Source organism: Pipistrellus hanaki (genome assembly GCF_964339955.1).
Source record: "Pipistrellus hanaki genome assembly, chromosome: 2".
NCBI lineage: Eukaryota > Metazoa > Chordata > Mammalia > Chiroptera > Vespertilionidae > Pipistrellus > Pipistrellus hanaki.
This window is the reverse complement of record NC_140504.1, coordinates 90,428,054-90,443,266: the sequence shown is the minus strand read 5'-3', so window position 1 is coordinate 90,443,266 and position 15,213 is coordinate 90,428,054.

Sequence of the window (15,213 nt, the reverse complement as noted above, 5' to 3'; positions counted from 1 at the left end):
GGCTTCAGGAGGACTGCTAGTCCATGGTGAGACTGCAGCAGCTTCATTAGTTGCAGGCGTACATTTATGCGGCCTTTCTGGGCGTTTCTCCAAGTACCCCTTTCCCAGGACAAGGCCGCCCATCAGCTCCTTAAGGTGTTCTTGGAAAAAGATACATAGAGCAGGCATCTAGCTAGATATCATTGAGAACAACTTAGCTGAGAACATCCAGATAAGTCATGCATCACACGCACTCCCTAACAATGGGGCTATGGTCTGCCCTGTCCCTAGTTGACCCTGAAGGCTTAGGGGAGAGCAGGTAGGCGTCCATACCCTGTGCTCAATCCCCTGTAGGAGAGCAGGTAGGCGTCCCTACCCTATGCTCCATCCTTGCCCTCGGGCCCCACGGAACACGGCTTCCCACAAATGTACCACAGCTTTTTTATCCATTTGTCTACTGATGGGCAATTGGGCTGTTTTAAGATTTTAACTATTGTAATTACTATGTTCCTTTGAACAGAGGGAAGGAGGGAATATTATTCTGATTGGTGTTTCTTGTTTCTTAGGATATATTCTATGGATTGTTTTGGGTATTATGGACATTTTAATAATGTTAATTCTACCAATCTATGAAAACAGTATATTCTTCCATTAGTTTATATCTTCCTCTATATTTCTTTCAATATCCTGTAATTTTTTTAGTACTACACTTTTACCTCATTGGTTAAGCATCTTAATTTCTTGTTTCAATGATAAATGTAATTGTTTGTTTAGTTTTTAATTCTGAGAATTCATTATTGGTATATAAAAATGGCATTGATTTCTGGGTGTTAATTTTGTGTCCTCCTACATCATCAGATTCATTAATTAAATCTAGTAATTTTTTGGTGGAGTCTTTAGGGTTTTCTATGTACAATATCATGTCATCTGTGAATGAGAGTTTTACTTCCTCCTTCCCAATTTGGATGTCTTTCATTTCTTCTTCTTCTATGATTTCTGTGACTAGAATTTCCAGTATTGAGTAAGACTGGTGAAAGTGGGCATCCCTATCTTGTTCCTGCTCTTAGGGAAAATGGTTTTAGTTTTAGTTTTTGCCCACTGGGTATGATAATTGCTGCATGTTTGTTATATGTGTCCTTTATCATGTTGAGATATGCTCCCTCTATTCCCACTTCATGTTTCATGTTGTGCCACAGCCCTCTTAAGCTATCCTTCTATTTCTAATTTTTTTTTTATTTTGGTTCTCTGATTGAGTGACTTTTTCTACCTATCTTCTAATTCACTGATCCAATCCTAAGCTTCCCCTAATCTGCTATGTATTACTTCCTATGTGTTCTTAATGCTATGTTATTCTTTATTTCTGTGTTTTTTTTCTATAGATACTATATCTTTTCTCATGCTGTTGATATCTTTTCCACCATTATTTTAAATTCTATATCAGATAAACTTATTATCTAGATTTTCTTAGTGTATTATCTTGTTCTTTCATTTGGGTGTGTTTCTTTTGTGTGTGTGTGTGTGTGTGTGTGTGTGTGTGTTTTGTCTCCCCATTTTGGTTGCCTGTTTGGGTTTGTGTCTATGTATTAGGTATTATAGATCTGCTACAGCTTCCAATTTTTAGTGCAGGACAATGTTAGATGCTGTTTCTGACTAGCCCTGAGTACCCTGTTTGAGGTTACCAGCAATCCACAGCTTGTGTCTCCCCTGCTGGGACAGGCTGCCTTTGGAAAGAACCAAGATGTGCTTCAGGGTCTGCTTTTTCTAGCCAAAGGCCCAGGAGATCAGGCAAAGACTCAAAGTCTCCACAGATCTACTTCTGCCTGCAGTCTGATTGTTATCAGCCTCAGGCTACTAACCATAGTGTGAAGGTAGGACTCTTTGGTGATTGCCTTCCCCCTAAGCCAAAACCACCTGGATGAAAAAAGTCTTTTAGGAGAAAGATTGTTCTCCAGAGCATGAGGAAATGACCCAGTTCAGGAAACCAGGAAAGCTGCCCTCTGAGCTCCAACCGCAAAGCCCCCAGTCCTGGACTCTCCTCACACAACTACAGTTCTGTCCTCCCTCTGTCAGAGTCTAAAGTGAGTGGCTGCACTAAAAATTTTGTCTTGGCACTTTAAGAGGGTGCCTGCAATTCCAGCTGTCTCTGGCTGGCAGACATCAAGCCTGCTGCTTTTCACAGCTGGTGTTATGTGGGCACCTTTGCAAGTTCTAGTGCTCTGGACTGGGAAGCCCAGGTTGGGGGTTAGACCCCAGAGTTCTCAGTGGAAACCCATAGCTGAGATATTTCTCTGAAATTTTAGCTGCTGTCTGTGGGAACCTGCCTCCCTAGCCCTCTTAGCATCTTAGCACCTCCTACCAGTCTCTTGTGGTCTCTAATTTCCATCCTTGGTTATCAGGGCTCTCTTCCGATAGTCATCAGTTCATTTTTCAAAGTGGTCTTTCTATATTTTACTTGTATTTCCAGTATGGTCCTGGGAGAGGGTCAATGTAGATTTCACTTATTCTGCCACCCTTTTTGGAAAAACGGGGCTAATCTGACAAGTTCAGAGAAGGCCTGCATGGCAATCCTGAAAACCTAAAGTAACCACAAAGGATGGTCTGAAATTAAACTTTAACTAAAAGCAGTTATGGTGGGTAGTTACATCCTTAGGCTGGTATCTTCACTGACAAGGTAAACCTATACCTTAACTGAGACTATCTGTCTTTTGCATCCATAATAACACTAGAGGCCCAGTGCATGAAATTCGTGCATGGGGGGGGGGGGGGGGGCGGGCATGCCTAGCCTGTATCCTTTCCAATCTGGGACATCTTGGGGGATGTCTGACTGGCAGTTTAGGCCTTATCCCCGGGATTGGGCCTAAACTGGCTTTTGGACATCCCTCTCACAATCCTGGACCACTGGCTCCTAATTGGTCACCTGCCTGGCTTCCTGGTCACCCCCAACTACCTCTACCTGCCAGCCTGGATGTCCCTAACTATCCTCTCTGCCAGCCTGGTCACCCCCAACTACTCCCTCTGCTGGTCTAGTTGCCCCTAACTGTCCCCTCTGCTGGCCTGGTCACCCCCACAGCCTGCTTGTTCAGTCATTTGGACATCCCTCACTAATCCCCCTGCCAGCCTGGTCTTAGACAGCCATCCTGTGAGGGTGTGAAGGTCAATTTACATATTACATCTTTATTATATAGGATACCTTAAAAATGATTGGGTAACTTCTAACTTCCCTTATTCTGAACCCCTTGAGGTAACACCTAATGTGCCTGGGCACCAGGAAAAATACCATAAATTCCTTCATTGTCATCATGTTCATTGTTCCTGCACCCACCCAAGTATGTGACTAATATTTTACTTTTTATACAATCCCAGGGTTTTTCCTACTTTGCTTTCTCCTGCCTCTCTGGTCTATCACCAGTGGCTATCATGTATCCCAAGTACTTCCCTTCCTTTGACTACAATGAATAAATATAGATGTAACCCACCATTCTCCAGAGCATTATCTCAATTCGTTGAAGTCCCTCTCCCTGGCAATTGACAGTTTGGCTCAAATAAACCCACAAAAGTTCTTAACAGGTTTGAATGTTTTTATGTTAACACATTTTTCATCTCCCATTTAGCACAATTTAATAAACATCTGCTCTGCATATAATATTGTACTATAGATTTACATTGTCTAATAGGCAGCCAGTAGCCACATGTTACTAACTTTGAAGTTGAATTAATTAAAATTAAATGAAAGTAAAAATAAAAAATCAATTGTTTAGTGCCTCTAGCAATATTTCAAGTTCTCAACAATAGCTATATGTGTCTCGTGGCTACAATACTGGATGGTACAATTATAAGGTATTCCTATCATTGTATAAAGTTATATTGAATAGAGCTGCTCTGATCGGTAAAAAAATTAAATTAGATATCTAAGGATCAAAAAATAATATAAAAAAAATTACTAAAGTATCATAACAAGTAAGTGATTGGATATAATTATATCACATCAATATTTTCAACCACATACTTTAAAGTAGTTAGATATATGTTCTTAGGGAAGAATTTAGGGTAGATAGAGAATATGAAGTTTAGAAGAGTAGATTGTTATTCTATCTAATAAAGAGGAATATGCAAATTGACCATCATGCTGTAACAAGATGGCTACTCCCACAGTGGAGGCAGGAATTCTGTAACCCAAGATGGCTATGCCCACAGCAAAGGCTGTGTTCCCATAACAAGCTTTAACAAGCAATCAGCAGGATCCTGTGGCTTCACCCCCTGTCTGTTGGGTTTGGCAGGGGACCTCAGGCCATGCCCCCTGGCCCAGGTCAGAGGACCTCAAGGCACACCCTCCACCCCAGTCCAGGTGACCTCAAGACATGCCCGATGTCCCAGTGCCGAACTGGGAGACCTAAGGCAGCACCCCCTACCAGGCAGGGCTTGAAGGGGAACATCAGGTCATTTCCTCTGCCCGGTGGGGATTGAATGGGGACCTCAGGCCTACCCCCTGCCCAGTGGGGCCTGAGGCTGTGCTGTCTGACCCAGCACCCAGAGGACCTGAGGCTGTACCTCCCACCCCAGCACTGAGCCAGGGGACCTGAGGCTCTATCCCCCACTAGGTGGGGCTTGATGGGGGTGGGGCCTCCCAAGTCTGGATCTCCCCAATAGGGGTGGAACTGGTCGGGTCTGGGTCTCACATGATTTCGAGGCACATGTGGATGGGCGGGGACTTGACTCTGGGTCCCACTGTGCTCCCCAGACTCTGACAGGAGAAAGATTTTCATGTACATTTTACTCATTTTCTTTTATCTCTGACACTTCTATTATAGACAAAGGGCAAATAGCAATATTACAGGGGTCCTCAAACTTTTTAAAGTGGGGGCCAGATCACGGTCCCTCAGAGAGCTGGAGGGCCGGACTATATGAACTACTAATTCCTATTGTAACACCTCGGCTGCGCTCACTGCCCAAAAAACCTGGCGGGTCGAATCAGACTCCTCTGCGGGCCGCATGTGGCCCGCGGGCCGTAGTCTGAAGACCCCTGCAAAATTAGAATATTTCCTCTAATTACTTCCCATTTAATATGCAGGAATTTCATGCACCAGGCCACTAGTAGCATTATAAGCTTTACATAGAAACAGGTCAGGGAAGTTCAGAACATTTGTTAGACTTAAATTAACATAAAGAAAGAGAAAAACTTAGCTGCCAACCTCCTACATCCTGCAGGCCAGGCCAAGGGACACCATTGGTGCATGAATTTGTGCACCTAACCTCTAGTTTAGAATAATAAAGTAAATCAATTTTAAAAATAATTATCTTTGTATTAAGCTCCATATTGTTTGTCATCCATACCTTTCTTATTTTCATCAACCATACATATCAGTAATTAATAAATATCTGATAAGTGAATACATGGCTAATCATCATTTTGAAATCTTAATTTTTTTTAAGTGCTTTAAAACATTTCTTTAATGTCCAATGTAGTTTAGTAACGTTTACATGGGTTACTTTCCTTGGTTAGAATTCAAAATGCCCACCAGTTCTATGAACTGAGCAAAATAAATGAATCCCTCTTCACCTCAATTTCCTTATCTGTAAATAAGTTAAAAATAGTATTTATATTATGAGATGGCTGTAGTAAATGAACTTAATAATCTAAAAATACTTAGAAGAGTGCTTGGCACATATTAAATTCTCTGTAAGGGTTTGCAAATGACGTTGATGTTCTTATTGTTTTCAGATACTCATTAGGGCATCTGAGATTCACTAAAAATAAAATGAGAGTTAACATATCCTATGATATAATTAGATGAGCCAGCAAAACTATTACTGATAATGAGTGAACACATCTCTTTGTCTCCCCAAATAGGACATATTAAAAGTGCTTTGCTTTACTTATTAGCTAACTTTTTCCCTGTAGAAAAACTAAAAACACATTTTACTAAATGCTTTGATATTCTAAATAGATGTTATAGAATATTCTTCCCCATCCCACCCTATGATTATGAATTTGACAGCTTCATCTTTTTGCATTTATTAATTAAAAGTATATTTGTCACCCAGATATTAAGTAAAGCCCTGAATCTGAGACTCTGAGCCACTTACTCCTAAATCCTGTTATCTTAATAGGAGAGGTCCTCCTACTTTGTCCAACAAGGATCTCTGTATGTTCTAGCTGTGTGGTAATTACGTTGATTTGCTTTTGACTGTTGTTGACATCATGATGTCATCTCAAGAGTAATGGATGCTTGAGAGTTGTTGAATATTTAATTTGTCAGAAGAGGTCAAGGAAAACTTGTTATGCTACTTTTCAAGTATTTTGAGATAGATAAGATGAGAAGTTCAAACAAAGCCATAAAAATAACTGCTGGAAACCACCAAATACACAGTCCTAATCTGAAAGAACAGTGATATCATGCTGCTATAAGAACATATTTATGAGGTAGTTATATATATTTAATTATTGTGTAGTAATTACAAAATTTACATTATCAAATATATATTCTGTGTATTTTTCTTGTGTACTTAGCAGTTAGTGTTGCATCTACAATTATTTTAAAATAGTGTTATGATTATTATAAATAAAACACTAAAATAAAATCTATATACCTGCTCATAAATGCATTGTTAGGTGTTTCCTGGGAAATATATACATAGTTACTTAAACAACTTAGAGTAATTATTAAGGAATTGTGTGCATTCAAAAAGGTAATATATTAGTGACTACTTTTTTAGGCAATATTTTTTTTTATTTTTGAATTGATGCTTGTATTAAAATTTATATCTTAAATAGCCTCAGATCTCATCATAACCTTTAAACAGCATGAATTAATTTATTTTTAAACACATAACCCCATATTATTACTCATTAACTCTTGGAACATAATATATTTTGTTTTACTTTTTTCCTCCCTTAGGCTAATATTTTGCAATATTTTCCATGATATTGAAAATGTTGCAAAGATTAAACAAATCACTGAAAATGAGTTGATAAGATGCCCACATGGGACTCTAAATGCAATGCTTTTCTTTTTTGTAATTTAAATATTTTATTGCTTAAAGTATTACATATGTTTCCCTTTTCCCCCATTGACCTCTCCTGGCCGTTCCCACCTCCCAGCTCATAGCTCATGCCCTCATCCACCTGCTGTCTGTGTTCATTGGTTATATGTTTGCATACAAGTCTTTCGGTTGATCTCTAAACCAACCCCACACCACCCCCCCCCCACACACACACACACACCCTCCCCTGCCTTCCCTCTGAGGTATGAAGGTCTGTTCAGTGCTTCGATGTCTCTGGATCTATTTTTGTTCATCAGTTTATGTTCTTCATTATATTCCACAAATGAGTGATATCATGTAATATTTATCTTTCTCTGACTGGCCTATATCTTGCATTTCTTTTTCAAGAGTTACTTGGGCTTATATTAAAATCACAAGCTTCAATCTAATATATGTATTTATGTTTAAAATCTTGTTCAAAGTGATTACTAGAGTATTTCTTTCTGAATTATTTGAGAATGAGAATACACAGAATTTAATTTCTACAGTTATGTAATTATTTAAATAAGGAATTGCTATCCCAAGATTCATGGAGCATTGGGGAGCCATGGATAGCCTGGGACTGAATGCAGAAATTAAGTCCCCTGGATTTGTGGGTGTGTGCACATGTGCTATTTTGTGAGGAGAGGACCTATCACACAAGTCAAATTTAAAAAGTATAGCATTGGCCACAGAATTTTAAGATATGCATAAAGTAAAGCCAATTGGCTAAAAATCTAAATAATCAAACGCCATTGAAAGAAAATTCCCTGACTGAGCCTAGTGCATAACAACCTAACTTTCAGGATATGGTCATTTATTCTATATCTGCATTAACTCGTACTTTTCATAATGTGACATACTTTTGGAAATGAATTATTTGCAATTAAAATTTTATTTAAATTTAGTTACTTGATATATTCACATGATAAATGTCTTTTTAAAAATTGTTGACGCTATTACAGATGTCCCCCATTTTTCCCTCTTTGCCCTCTCTACCTGACTCTACCCCCACCTTCACCACAATGCTGTCTGTGTTCATTTATTAAATAAAATACATATATGTTCTTTGGCTAATCTTTTCTAGTGCCCACCACTTCCTCCCCTCTGAGATCCGTCAGTTTGTTCCATGTATCCATGCCTCTGTTCCTATTATGTCTGTCAGTTTAAATGCCTTTTTAAAATGGAAACAAAATTTAGAATGAAAAGGGTGATATTCCCATGCAGTCACTGTGAAGGCAGTCACTGATATGAGTGTCTGAGTATCCTTTTCTCTTTCTCTCTCTATCATTAAAATTATAACACATTATACAAAAAAATCTGTGCCTTGCTTTTTAAATTTAGAAATACGCTTTAAATCTCAGTCCACATCAGTACATAGAGAACTAACCTCTGCCTTTTAAGGTCTGCAAGTAATCTATTGCAGGTGTAGAACATGGTTTATTTAACCTGTGCAGTATTAATAGTCATTTAGATTGCTTTCAACCATTTGCTGCTGCAAGGTTTATGCAAAGAATACATTTGACCTTGGTAAACTTTTATAGATTCAATTCCTTGAAGTGGCATTTCTGCTTTAAATGGTGCATACATATTTAATTTTCATATGTTAAAAGAATTATCCTCCATAGCAAATTATCCTCTTTAGATGACACTAACTTACACTTCCTATGAGTATAATAATGCAAACTTTTGGAACTCAGCACCATCTACCATTTACTTTGGTTTTGTCAAGCAAACCCAGCGGTTATGTTACATGCAGCTGAAACTTCTAGTGAACTTCTTGGTGTAGCTGAAGAACCAGAACCGCGGGCTTCCTGTTCCAGGTCTCTGCAAGTCCCTTCAAATACCTCGTACTTTAGAAAATGTAGTGGTTGTTGTGCCAACTAGTTCGCTGAAATCTTATTATTGTTGGGTACAATGCAATCTAATTCTTCTTAGCCTAATAGTTCTATTACTATTTTAATCAATTAATTACTAAAAATGGCCATTGATGGCCCTGTCCGGTTTGGCTCGTTGGTTAGACTGTCAGCCCATGGATTGTGGTGTTGCAGGTTCCTGGTCAAGGGCATGCACCTTGGTTGCAGGCTTGATCCTCAGCCCCAGAGGGTGGTTCTTGTAAGAGGCAAGCAATTGATGTCTCTTTCACATTGATTTTTTTTCTCTCTCCTTTCCTCTGCCCTCCCCTCCACTCTCAAAAAAAAAAAAAAAAAAAAAAAAAAAAAAAACCAAATAAGTATGTACTTAAACTATAAACTAAAAGGGAAAAATCTCTATATCTATTTTTAAAATTTTTATCAAAGATAATAGCCACTTGGAGTTTTAAAATTAAGCTAAAAATAGCTGAAATGAATAAGAACTAAATTGTGTAGAAAAGAATAAAATATTTAATGGTTTCAGTGTGTTCTTTCTTTGCCTATAAATGAAAGTACCAAACTAATCCAGGAAATGTTGTGTTTTTGCAGAATTCCAACCCTGGTTCTAATCAGGAAACACTAATAATGCTAATGAAAACTATATTCCACAAATTAACTGAAATTCACACATGGTTAAATAAGTATTCTAACATGCCTAAGCAAACATTTTACATGGCTTCTCATTATCAAACCTTCTATACAAATTCATTGAAGTAGTTTGTTATCACCCATAATGATAATCCACTTAAATTATAGTTCTTGGTAAACCACAAGAGAGAGGCTGCCAGTGGACACTGAGCTCATAGACCTGTGCAATCAGCATGTATAAATCAAATGTTTTCACAATATAAAAGAAATAGGTCTCTTTTGATAAGAATGCATAATTGCAAGATCAGCATTCATCTGTGTATATATTTTTTCTTTTAGCTTATGTTAATAGCTTTATTTGGCAACTTAATGTTTTCCTTTTTCCTCTTAACAGCAGGTGAAAGAATTCATAAATCTGCCATGAACAGTTGCCAATGAATATTCATATCTAGGATATGAGATTGCAGCAGTTTGACATTTTTATTTTATTTCCATCAAGAAAAAGAAATGCTTTGTTTTTTAATACATAATGCATTCCAATCGCTTCCTACTGCATATTATACCACTGGTTAAGTCATTGTAATTGTCAATATCAAACAACTAACTTATAAAATAAGACTATATAGTGTGATCCAGAAAAGTGACTAAAAATTAATCTCACAAACTCATCTGTGTTTTTATTTATAATTTATTTAAAAAAATTATCCACACTGAGCGCCTTCATTTTCTAATTAAGAATGTATGTTCCATGGTGGTGCTGATATCACCTCCTGGAAGAGCTGACCAGGTCTCTGTTGACATAGGAGCCATAAAAGTTAATAATATAAGCTTAATGGTATATGTTTCCTAAAAAAATCATTGTTTTGTGAATAAGAAGACATAATTGGTTCAACCAGAGCCCATACAGGTTTGATACAATTTTACCGGTATTTGTGGTTATCTGCCAAAATCAAAACATTCACAGCAGCAAGATGACTTTTTAATTAGTTGAAATGTGCCTTTAGATAGTTCTGTCTTTAGATTGATTCTTTACCCAAATCAGTCTTAGTTAATGTTACCTAAGAACTACCTGAAAAGCTTGCTAAAATATAGGTTCCTAAGCCATATCCCTAGTGATTGTTATTCAGTATATGTAGGGTGTTGCCTAATAAATTTTATTTTTAATATATTTTTATTAATTTTAGCAAGAAATGGAGAGGGAGAGATAGAAACATCAATGATGAGAGAGAATCATTGATCAGCTGCCTCATTCATGCCCCTTACTGTGGATGGAGCCCACAAATTGAGCATTTGCCCTTGACTGGAACCGAACCATATAAGTGATAATGGTTCAATTCCAGTCAAGTGCTGATGCTGTGTAGTCTGATACTCTATCCACTGAGCATAACCAGTGAGGGCAATAATTTTTATTTTTGACAACTCTTTAGACAGTTCTAACACTCTACCACACTATTTTTAAATATCTTATAGTGCTCGCTATCAATTGGTCATCTATAAAATATGCATAAATCTTCCAGATGAAAACGGTGCAGTAAATCATTAAGAAGCCTGTACTGGCAGACAGATTGCAGGAATTATATGGGATGTAGGGGTAAGAACAACATAACATTCAATAAGCCAACAGAGCAAGTGTTTTCTCCAACCATAGTTCTGCATAGTTGACATATGGTATATATTATATGCAAGGAGTTGAAAACTAAGCAAGAATTTATGTGTTTTAATCCTCTTATAAAGTAAGAATCTGCATTCTCCAGCTCTACTTTTCTATTGAAAAACTAAGCTAATGTAACATTAAATTAATGCATAACTATTCTTAATTACCTAGAAATAAAATACAAGGGGAAAATATATAGCAGAGTAGATGAGAAAACCATGGAAATTAGAGGGCATTTAACTAGTCTGCTGTTGAATTCAAAGGATTTCTTTTCAATTGCATTTTTTGAAATGCTGATCTCTGTGTTTTCTAAAAAGGGCACATATTTTATGGCATTTTTTTTTCTTATTTTAGTACATCTTCACTACCAAAAACAATTTTCTTGGCCTTTTGGATCAGTGTTGAAGGTGAACAAAAGTTTTAAATTTTTGTGTGGTGCTTTTTTTAAGCAGTAATTGTTTCCCCGAGACTATGTGAAAGACCCCAACTTCCTAACATGTTTTCTCTACTTCATTATCATTCCCTTCAAGACATTTTCAACTTTGCTGCCAGGCCTCTTTCAAAAACACAAGTATGATCATGCAGCTCATTATCTTAATTAAAATCTTTGACAGCTTCCCCTTGCTTTCAGCATAAAATCAACATTCCTCAGCCTTGTTCACAAAACCCCTCATAATCTGACCCAGACTACCTCTTTAGTTTTATAATTTAACCTTTCACTCTAGCCATAAAAAAAAACTTACAAATTATTTAAAACACCATTTGTTCTTAATCTAATAATCTCTGTGCCTAAAACATCTTCATCCCTTATCTCCCACTTAATTGCTATTCAACTTTTTAAATAATTATTTTTAATTTTCAATTACAGTTGATGTACAATATTGTACTAGTTTCAGGTGTACAGCCTTCTATTTGTCTTAATTCATTCTTCCACTTCTTTTGGAAATTTTCCTTTGTGGCTCCATTCTCTAAATTCCTGTTGTCAAGAACCCCAATATATGCCTCATATTCTTCTAGCACAGCATGAGCTGCACTGTTCATCTGCTTCCCCATAGGTCTTAGCTCCTGGATAAAGACTGTGTTACTCATATTGGTGTTTATCATGGTGCTAACATATAACAGAGACTCAATAAAAGGATTTTAAATCATGAGTAATAAGAAGTAAGATTTGATATGTAAGGCCAAATTATAGAGGGCCTTCTAAAAACTGTTACAGTGTTTTGAATGTGAAATTGACACAGTACAAACAATGATTTAGAAAAACGAAGAGACTGTACTTCAGCTGTTTTTAGAAAAACGAAGAGACTGTACTTCAGCTGTTTAAATAGTACAGATGTGGGATGAGAAAGATCCCCTTTTGTTTTGTTAGGATTGATGGAGTAGTGAGATATGTTAAATGCAGGGCTTAATAATGACAAGATTTCCGTCTTGGAAGATAAATCATGATGGCAGTGTTATTGGAAATACAATAATGAGAAGGAAAGCCATGTGTCTCATTGAAGATGATGGAATTTTTAGACATATCACGTTTAGCTAGAGGTCAATAAAAAGTAAAGAAAACCCATAAGCAATGACAAATAAGAATCATTGATGTAAATGAGGAGATTCACATTTTGAATATGGGTATCAGTTTGAAAACATTGGTGGATTGACTCCATGAGCCCTAAACATCTATCTACTATGTCAGATGGAGAAGTCAGAGGGTGAAGGACTGTGTTAGAGAATCCAGAGAAAAGAGATGTTGACCAAAAGGCATATGCTTTCAAAAGAGGAAGTCCAATATTACCAAGATAGAGTATCCAAAACTTATATTTTTGTGTGCAACACATTTTTAATCATGTATGTTAGACATTTTAAATACATGCAAGGGTGAAATTTCATTGTGAGTAGCTCTCATGGTTGTTCTTAGATGCAGGGGTTCTGAATGATTTTTCTACTGTACTGCTGTGTGCTTACCCCACATATCCTAGTCCAAGTAGAGTATGTCAACATCACCCTCGGATGCTTCTTGCCTCTCTAGAACTCTTTTCTCCCTCCTATATCAACCTATTCTTCTTGCTTGATATCTCTTTTTTTCCATCTCCATTCCTACCCTGTCATGTTATTTTACTTGTCTCCAGAGTGCTCCACCATGGGGGTCCTTGAGGATGTGGTGAGACCACATGGGGCAATAAAAAAAAAATCCCATAACTGAACTGAAACTTCCTCAGCAGCAACCTCCAGCAATATCTTTCCCCACCCTGCCAATGGTGGCCACACATTGTCTTGATATTCTGCTGAGTAGCATATGACACATAACTTTATAGCAGAGACATGATTCCCTAGACCACTTCCTCTGTTCACAGTACTGCCTAGAAGTTTAAAATTAAGTGTGACTCATCAGAAAACTAAGGAAACCAGATGTGACATTTGTGGTAAGTCTACCTCTCACTACCCCTGAGATATAATATATGAACATGATTGATATGCATCATTTCATAGTGCTATTTCTATTTTTGTTACAAATAATATTTCATGATTCCCAAAAGAATCGCTTGCCTTTGTGTAGTGACATACAGTATAAAGTGATTTCATATAAATTATTTACTCCAATCAGTAAAGAAGTCTTTGAGCAAAGGATAGTCATTCTAATTTTAAAAAGAAAGTTATGAAGTTTCAATGTTTGAATAATTTGCTTGAAGTGACACCTGTAAGTGTGGTCTGTGGAGTGGCTGGTGGAGTGGCTAGTGCTATTCCCACTATACAATCTGATGGCTTTTTCCAATAAAGACAAATTCATGGATCATATTCTTTGCTCAAAGGCTTTTATTTTATTTTTTAAAAGAATATGGTTTCAGTTGTTCCATTTTAGATGTCAGAAAATTAAGCTGTCATAATTCTAAAGAAGATGAATTATTTCAATGAATTTGGGGCAGAGCTAATTCTAGAGAAAGAATCCATGCTTCATGGTAATTATCCCCATAGTATTTTTATGGTGGATGTTGTCTGCTGGGGTGAGACCACATGGGGAAATAAATAAATAAATAATCCCATAACTGGACTGAAACGTCCTCAGCAACAACTTCCAACAATATCTTTTCCTCACCCTGCCATTTGTGTGTTGTTTTTGTTTGTTTATTTGTTTAGTTTTGTTTCTTTTTGGTTTGTTTGTTTGTTTTCTTTCTTTTCTTTGGTCTCAGAAGATAATTAAGGTTTTCTTTATTTTGCACTAACTTCTGTACAGCACGAGGAAATTGACATTCATCTGTTCAATACTAATTGTGTTGCATGGCCTAATCATGTCATTGTCAGCCACCCTTTCTTGAAGCTTGGCCTATTAGTTTTCCATGTTTCTCCTACATTTTTAAGCAATCTGTTGACCTCTTCACTACATGTGATAAACTTTATATTAGTCTCTATGATTTAACAACAAACTGAGAACCTCTTTGTCCCTAGTTGCTCCTCACATTCTCTCACCTTTAGTTCACAAATGAATGATATGCCCTTCTCTCTATTTCTTTATATCCATCCTTCACTTTTTAAAACTGCACTGTGTGTGTGTGTGTGTGTGTGTGTGTGTGTGTGTGTGTGTAAGGATGGCATGGCTTTTCTCTTTAGCCCATCCATAGCAAACTTTGACCCACATTCCACAAAGGGGGCTCTCAGCAATGTCATTGGTGATCTCTAAAATCTAGACCCTCTACTTGGCTCTCTTTTTCTAACTTCCCTGAAATAGGTAATAGCCAACAACTTCATTTTTAAATCCTTGCATTTTCTATGCCATTATAACATTCTGAGTTTCTTCATAACCTTTTCAACTTCACTATCTGTTTTGAGGAAAAAGGGAGTAAAGAGCAAGGACTTGGAGCAGGTGACTGGCACTGCCAGTAAGGGAGTAATATTGGGCAACTTACTTATTTGTGCCTATATCCTTTAAAATGGGAATAATAATAATAGTATCTATCTTATGAATTAGATACAACCTTATAGGGCTGTTTTAAGGATTAAAAATGTTAATATTTTCATTCACTCGGGGCAATGCATGGCATATAGTAATTGCATAGTAAATTATTCTGTCAC